General features: G+C 44.0%; 1 pseudogene; it reads left to right on the top strand.

Annotated features, from left to right (window-relative positions):
• The first annotated feature begins 6,857 nt into the window (after positions 1-6,857).
• LOC102813939 overlaps positions 6,858-6,937 on the top strand; it is a 33,779-nt pseudogene continuing 33,699 nt past the window's right edge.

Genomic DNA, 6,937 nt, shown 5'->3' with positions numbered 1-6,937 from the left:
AATCCTCTACAGGGTCACTATGAATTTAACAGCACTTAACACCACCACCACAGCTTGGGGAGTTGCAGGGGAACTGCAAATAGGATCTCTTTTTAAGATAAAAAAAAGTATTCTAATAAAACAGTTTAATTGTTCCTCAAAAAGTTAAACATATAAGTATCATGTGACCCAGCAGTCCCAATCCTAGGTATAAACAGAAAAGAATTAGAAGAAGGAACTCAAACAAATTTGTACACCAGTGTTCATTGCAGCACTAATCACAATAACTACAAGGTGGAAACAGCCTAAATGCCCATCAACAGGTAACAAAAAGTGGTATATACATACAAGAGTAAATATTTGTTGCTTTGTTAAGTGTCTTCATATTAATCAGCCATAAAGAGAAATGAAGTCCCGATAACATTCAACAATATAGATGAACCTAAAAAACATACTAAGTGAAATAAGGCAGTACCAAAAGATCAAGCATTGTGTCCCACACGATACAGCAACATTGTATAAAACAGAAAAATGTATACAGACCAAACTCTGTTAGTAGTCACCACGGAAGAGTTCTGCTTAGAGGACACCGTTTCTGTTAATAGTGGTAAAATAACTTGGATAGTGGTGATCACTGCAGAGCATGACTAACAATTAATGTCACTAAACTGTATTATAAAAAATGTTGAAATGGTAAATGTTTTGCTTTATTTACACATTTGCCACAATAAAAAATTAGATTTTTTTTTTTTGCACAGGTCTGTAAGGATACTAAAAATCATTGGATTCTACACTTTAAATGGATAAATGTAATATGTAGATCATGCCTCAATTAAGCTGCTTTTTAAAAAACATACCAAAAAAATGTATATAAAAAACTGGAAATAATTTGGATGCAAAGGGAAATTATCTGAATCAAAGACTATTCAGTAGAATACTATAAAGCCATTAAAAACTATGTGTGATCACAAAAAATGTTTATACAATAATGATAAGTAAAGAAAAAGCAAAATATAAAATTGAATATACAGGAATTATCAACTGGACGAGAGAAAAAACTGGAATCTACATGGATATGATTTTGTGTCAGGGTGACAGAATCATGACTTTCCCTCTTGTATTTTCCAAGCTTTCTGTAATCTTGTCCTGATGTGTTAACAATTAAAAATAAAATAAAAACTATTTCCCTTAGCCTAGACTACTGCAATTTAAAATGCAGAGTACGCAAAGCCACCTTGTGCCCTTTTTCCAGTGAGGGGAAACTTCCACCCACTTAGTTTACTGAGAACAAACCAAAGAAGGAAGAATAGGATAAACAGACTCCTATCCCATTCCCAGAAGCCAGTTTCATTTCATTGGCTTTGTCAGAAGCCAAAACCTAATCTAGCACAAAAATGTCTGCAAGGGCAGTTTATACAAAAGACAATCCCACGCTCTGATCTTAAATTTCTGTGGGTGAAGGCAAGTCACTGCTGGCATTAAGCTGAATCTGGAATGATTAGATGTTTCTCTCCTTACGAAGGGATGGTAAAAAAAAAAAAAGAGGCTGCGGAAAAGATCCTCTTTCATATCTCTTCTCTAAGAACTGTGTCCAATCTACAGCTGCAGAAGAATCCTGAGTCATTTAACTTTTCACCAGAGAGATCCTCTTATTAGTAATAAAGAATTGTCAGTCACCACCTCTGCTGTCTGCAAACCCACTAAGAGAGAACCCATTACTGTCACCAGGAATCTCAGACTAACTTCCCCAATCAGGCATTGGGGCCAGGTCCTGACCCCTCCAAAAGCATTATAAGACTTCTGTATGTGTAAATGTGAAAAGTGAGTGAGGGGGGCAGGCAGACATTAAAGGGCACACAGCTATCAGGTAAGTTTACAGATCTACTAATGCTGGCAACAATAACAGGGAACTACAGCTGTTTCTGCTTGAGAAAAATGCTTCAGTCATATCCTGCTTCTGGAGAACTGCATGAAGTTTTGGCATGCAGCCTTGAGATGTTCGAGGGTGGCTATTTTCCTTTTTGAGAAAAGGATCCTCTTTTGATCTAGGAGGTAGTAGACAGGCCACACTAGAGTTTGCTGCCTCTCCTGATGTTGCTATGCCCAGTGCCTTCACATGGATTCAACTGTGCTCCTATTCCCACAGCAGCACAGGTGACTTTTCACAGTTAAGGTGATCCACCTCAGTACCACTGTGAGGTCTACCAGAAGAGTGAGACTTCCAGGTTCAGGTAAGAACCTGAGGATGAAAGAGCAGAGGTCAACAAACTAAGAGAGCAAGAAAAAGGATATTGTTGCAGACTTGCACCAGCATAAGAAGGATGCACCTAAAGCCTTGTATGAGGTAACTCTCTTTCTGCAGCACCTTGAATTTGCAGATAAAAGGTTTTCACAGATACACAAACTAAAATCATCCAAGCAGACAGCCGTTATAGCCTTAAAGTCAAGACAGGTGAGTGAACAGGGTGCCTCAGATTGTTTCATGGGTCCACATCTGTTAGCAGCTTCAAATTTCCATGGCAAAATCCCCAACCCCATCTCAAGCTGCAGCCTTCAACTCCCACTAACATGGAAACAGCCCTCCCAACGTTATGGGTGGTATTTCTAGTTTCCAAATTTTAAGAAATGAGGTAACATAGCATTAAAATATTAATATATTTAAAAATCATTAAATAAAATCTTGCTAAGCCATCGTGAGGAGAATCCAGGGAAAAGAGCTTCTTGTCTCATAGATGCACTTGTCCCAATACTCACTCCTTAACCAAGTTATCTTAATCCTCAGAGCTCCAGTCTAACAGGTGAAGTTTTTACACTGACTTTGGTAAGTATGGTCTTTCAAATTTTAAAAAATAAAAATAAAAACGACACAGGCTCCTTCCTCTATTAATTCCTTCTCACCTTTCTCCTACTGCTTGACTATTAGACTACTGATCCCCAAAACAAAACAACCCTACTATCCAGACAAACAAGCCAGAAAATGAATCTTCCTGGTCAGCTTCAAAGAGGAGATCATGTCAAATTCAGGAGGTCAGTAAAATGCTTCATGCGTGGCAATTACACAACCCATCCCATGGATCTGCTGACATTCAGGCTGCAAGACACTGTTCCATAACTGCCGATGGCTCGCAGTAAATTCTCCCCGGTGGTGCCACAGCTAAGCTTGGCTGCTAACCAAAAGCCTGGAAGTTCAAATCCACCGACAGTCCTAAGGGAGAAGAGACTTCTGTACACATTACAGCCTCAGAAACCCTTTGAGAGCAGTTCTGCTATGTCACATGGGGTTGCTGCGAGACAAAATCGACTTGACAACAATTGGGCGCCTAGAAAGGAATGACAAGTTCATATGTTTTGCCGCCTGCGGCAACCGGTTCTACTTCCAACATTCTCCCAGTTTACTTCTGTTTGGGTACAAAAATAAGGAAGATTATGTGGCTTACTAATTTTTTTTAAAAAGATATTTAATTCTCTGAGGGCATAGGTGTTACCAGTAGTAACCCAGTTGTCAGAAGAGCTAAAGATACAGAAAAAAAGTACAAGGATCTATCAGAAACATGGGGATTTTGGGTAGTGTGGAAAGGCATGGAAGGAGTGCATCTATACTTAGTAGCTTAACTTGAAAGAAGGTCTTACTTTGAAGGCAGGTGAATTATTACCTTTGGAAGGTGCATGGGTGTGTGTGGAGGGGGAGGGGAGCTGGAAGAACTGCAGCCACAGCAGCAGCAAAGGAGGAAATCCCCTGCCAAGGAGACACATCATTACATAAGAGGCCAAGTTCTTTCACCACACAGTGGAGGCCCTCCAGGAAAGGAAACAAAGTGCTTCATCTGCCAGCCTGCATCTCTAACACCTCATTTCTACCTTCCTTCCTCTTCCTTTCATCCACTGAAATTCTGGCCTTTGAGATACAGGCCTCAACAAAAAAAAATCCAACTCTGCCATTTTCAGGGAGCTTGCAGGGCAGAGGCTGAGTAGGCACTGTGCGCTAAACACCCAGGGACTTGTCCCTGTCCAGTTTGAGAATTTTTCTTCTGCCACTTCTACCAAAGTACCCCAAAAGTCACTCATACCAGTACTGCCATCTGTTTAACTCACTGGGCACAAGTTTCCTAAGCAACAAACAAACAAATTTAAATTACTGAGAGTTAACAACATAAACCAAAATAAACTGGTATAAAGATGATGAAGTCCATGAAAACATGGCTGGGCTCTTACTACAGTATCCCCAATGCCTAGCACAGGGACCAGTGCACATTCTGTGTATCACATACGAAATCAAAGGATGGGAAGCGAGAAGGATAAATGAGTGTCGTGAACCTTGGAGGAAGAGTTGGGAATGCTCGTGAGCTGAGAAGATAGGCAAAAGAGTAATGCTTTAAGAAGGTACTGGAAATAACCTGGTTTCAATTTTTCCAAAAGGTAAACAAAAACTAACAAGTGTCATCTGTTCAGTGAGTGAGTTCCTTCAATCCTGAGCAAGTTACCTGTCGGCCTTGGTCTTAATTGGAAAAATAGAGTTTACAATAATATGTACTTCCGTAATCTGTAGTTTATGAAATGAGATCCAGAAAGTACAGTTCTTAGCATAAAGTTTTCTACACAGGTCATCCTTGAGAATTTTTCCATTATTGCTATTATTATTATATTACCCTGTTACTATTAGGTGCTGACTCATAGTGACCCTATGTACAACAGAAGGAAACACTGCACTGGTCCTGGGCCAACCTTACAATTGTTGTCACTTACCCTATTAATACCGTCATTTACTAACGACGGAGCTCTGGTAATGCAGTGGTTACGAATCGGGCTGCGAACCACAAGGTCAGCAGTTAGAAACTACCAGCTGCTCTGCGGGAGAAAGATGAGGTTTTCTGCTCCCGTAAGGAGTTACAGCCTTCTGTTTGGGTACAGCCTTCTGTTCAGGGTCGCTATGGGTCAGAACTGACTCAATGGCACTTAACAACAACAACAACAGACATAACCTGCCCCAGCTCTGCAAAAAAAATCACTTCTGGTTGAATGTACATCTATACCAAATCAGTACTCAATGCCAAGCACATGTCTTTCTAGACTGCACTGACAGTGTAAATTTGAGTGTAGACTTTCCAAAACCAAAAAGGCATGTAAAGGTATGTATATGCATATAATTCACAAGTATGTGTGTGTGCGTGTGTGTATAGACAGAGAGACCTTGGGTGGTGCAAACCATTAGCTATTTGGCTAAGGTTCCAGTTATCCCAGAGTCACCAAGGAAAGAAATGGCCTAGTAATCTACTTCCAAAAAGACAACCATTGAAAACCCTATGGAGTATATTTCTACTCTATCACACATGGGATTGCCATGAGTCAAAATTCACTCCACGGCAAAAAAAAAAAAAAAAAAAAAATTTTTTTTTAATGGTATGGCACTGTGGGATAATGCTCTGGACTGCAAAGTCCTTTGAACTGCAAGCGGTTCAAGCTCACCAACTGCTCATCGGAAACCCTATACAGGGTCGCTATGGGTCAGAACTGACTCAGTGGCACTTAACAACAACAACAACAACAGGATACAAACAACAAGAAATGAACCACCATGAAACTTGTGAAAAGTCACTTGCTGCCTCTGTAGATCTGGAAGGAGGTAAATACCTGTGGTTCATTTAACTGGACTGGGCAATTTAACTGGGCTGGCAACACGTGCACCTCCACACAGAGCATACACAACCCCAGTTAGCAAGAGCAACAAAGCCCAGCATGCGGCTAACACGAAAGAAAAGTCTGTGGAAACAATATGAGGTCTCTTTGTTGTGAAGAGAGCTTCCCTCTTCACCAGTCACTGACATGATTTTTGAAGGCCTCTTTTCTCTTGCTGTGCCCATAGCCACCTCCCCCTCCTACCTAAAAGGTAACTTTTTCCAGCATCCCCCCCCCCCCAATTCACCACTCTGTTAGGGGTCAGACGACTACACTAATATTTGGAATCTCTAAAAACCAAGAGTAAAAAAGAGACTATGTCGCTATAAATACATAAAACAGGAAGTGATTGCTATGAGTACAGCTCAGATAATAAGAAAAGTTTTTGAGATTAACAAGCAGACGAGGCGCGGGGGCTTCCAAAACACACACACACACACACACACACACACACACACGCTGCGGTAAGATTTCCTCAGGAAATCTACCATCGCGGTACCAACACTGTCACTGCGCAGGACCTGCAGGCGTCCCTCGGCTGGCGGGGGCAGAAACAACAGAACGGTCATAAAAAAAAAAAAAAAAGGACCTCTGCTTACCCTCTTTCCTTCTCCTCTCTCCACCTTTCCGTCCAGGTGGGAAGCGCGACCCCACAAGCCCAGCGAGGCAGCCCGGATTCTCCGGCTTTGCCCGGCAGTAACGCGGGACGGCCCGTCCCCCAGCTCTCGGTCACCAAGTTCTCAGCGCAACACTACCCCGACACAGCCCACGCCGCCGGCCCGCCGTCCTCCCGGCCCCGCGGGGCACCCGGCAGCGACGCTCACCTCCGGGTGACAGCCCGGTCGGCGTGGGCAGAAGCCGGCGCGGGCCGGAACCCCCGCCTGCATCTCCCTCTCCGGGCGGTGCGCGCAGACCTCCGGCCCCACGCCCCTGACAGCCGGCCGGGAGCGTAAGTGACACAATGCCTGCTCCCGCTGACCACCGGCCGCGGTGACAACTCACCCGGGGAACGGAGCGGCGACCTCTGGGATGGGGGCGCTCGCAGCTTCCGCGGCGCCGGGATCCGCTCCGCCGCCTGCACGCGCCCGCAACCCTCTTGGGTAAGGCGAGGCCCCGGGTGCCCTTGTCTGGCTCGTGTTGGCCGGCACTGCAGGAGCAGAAGGCTTAGGGGAGGGAGGGGACGAGGCTGTCGCCGGCTTCGGAGAATGGAACGCGGCGGCGGCGGCGGCGCCCGCGTCACTAGCTCAGCTGTATGGCGCGGGAAGGGGAGGTCCCGCGGAGGGGG

This window comes from Chrysochloris asiatica, unplaced genomic scaffold, assembly GCF_000296735.1.
Source record: "Chrysochloris asiatica unplaced genomic scaffold, ChrAsi1.0 scaffold00079, whole genome shotgun sequence".
Lineage (NCBI taxonomy): Eukaryota > Metazoa > Chordata > Mammalia > Afrosoricida > Chrysochloridae > Chrysochloris > Chrysochloris asiatica.
This window is presented reverse-complemented; position numbering and strand designations above follow the sequence as displayed.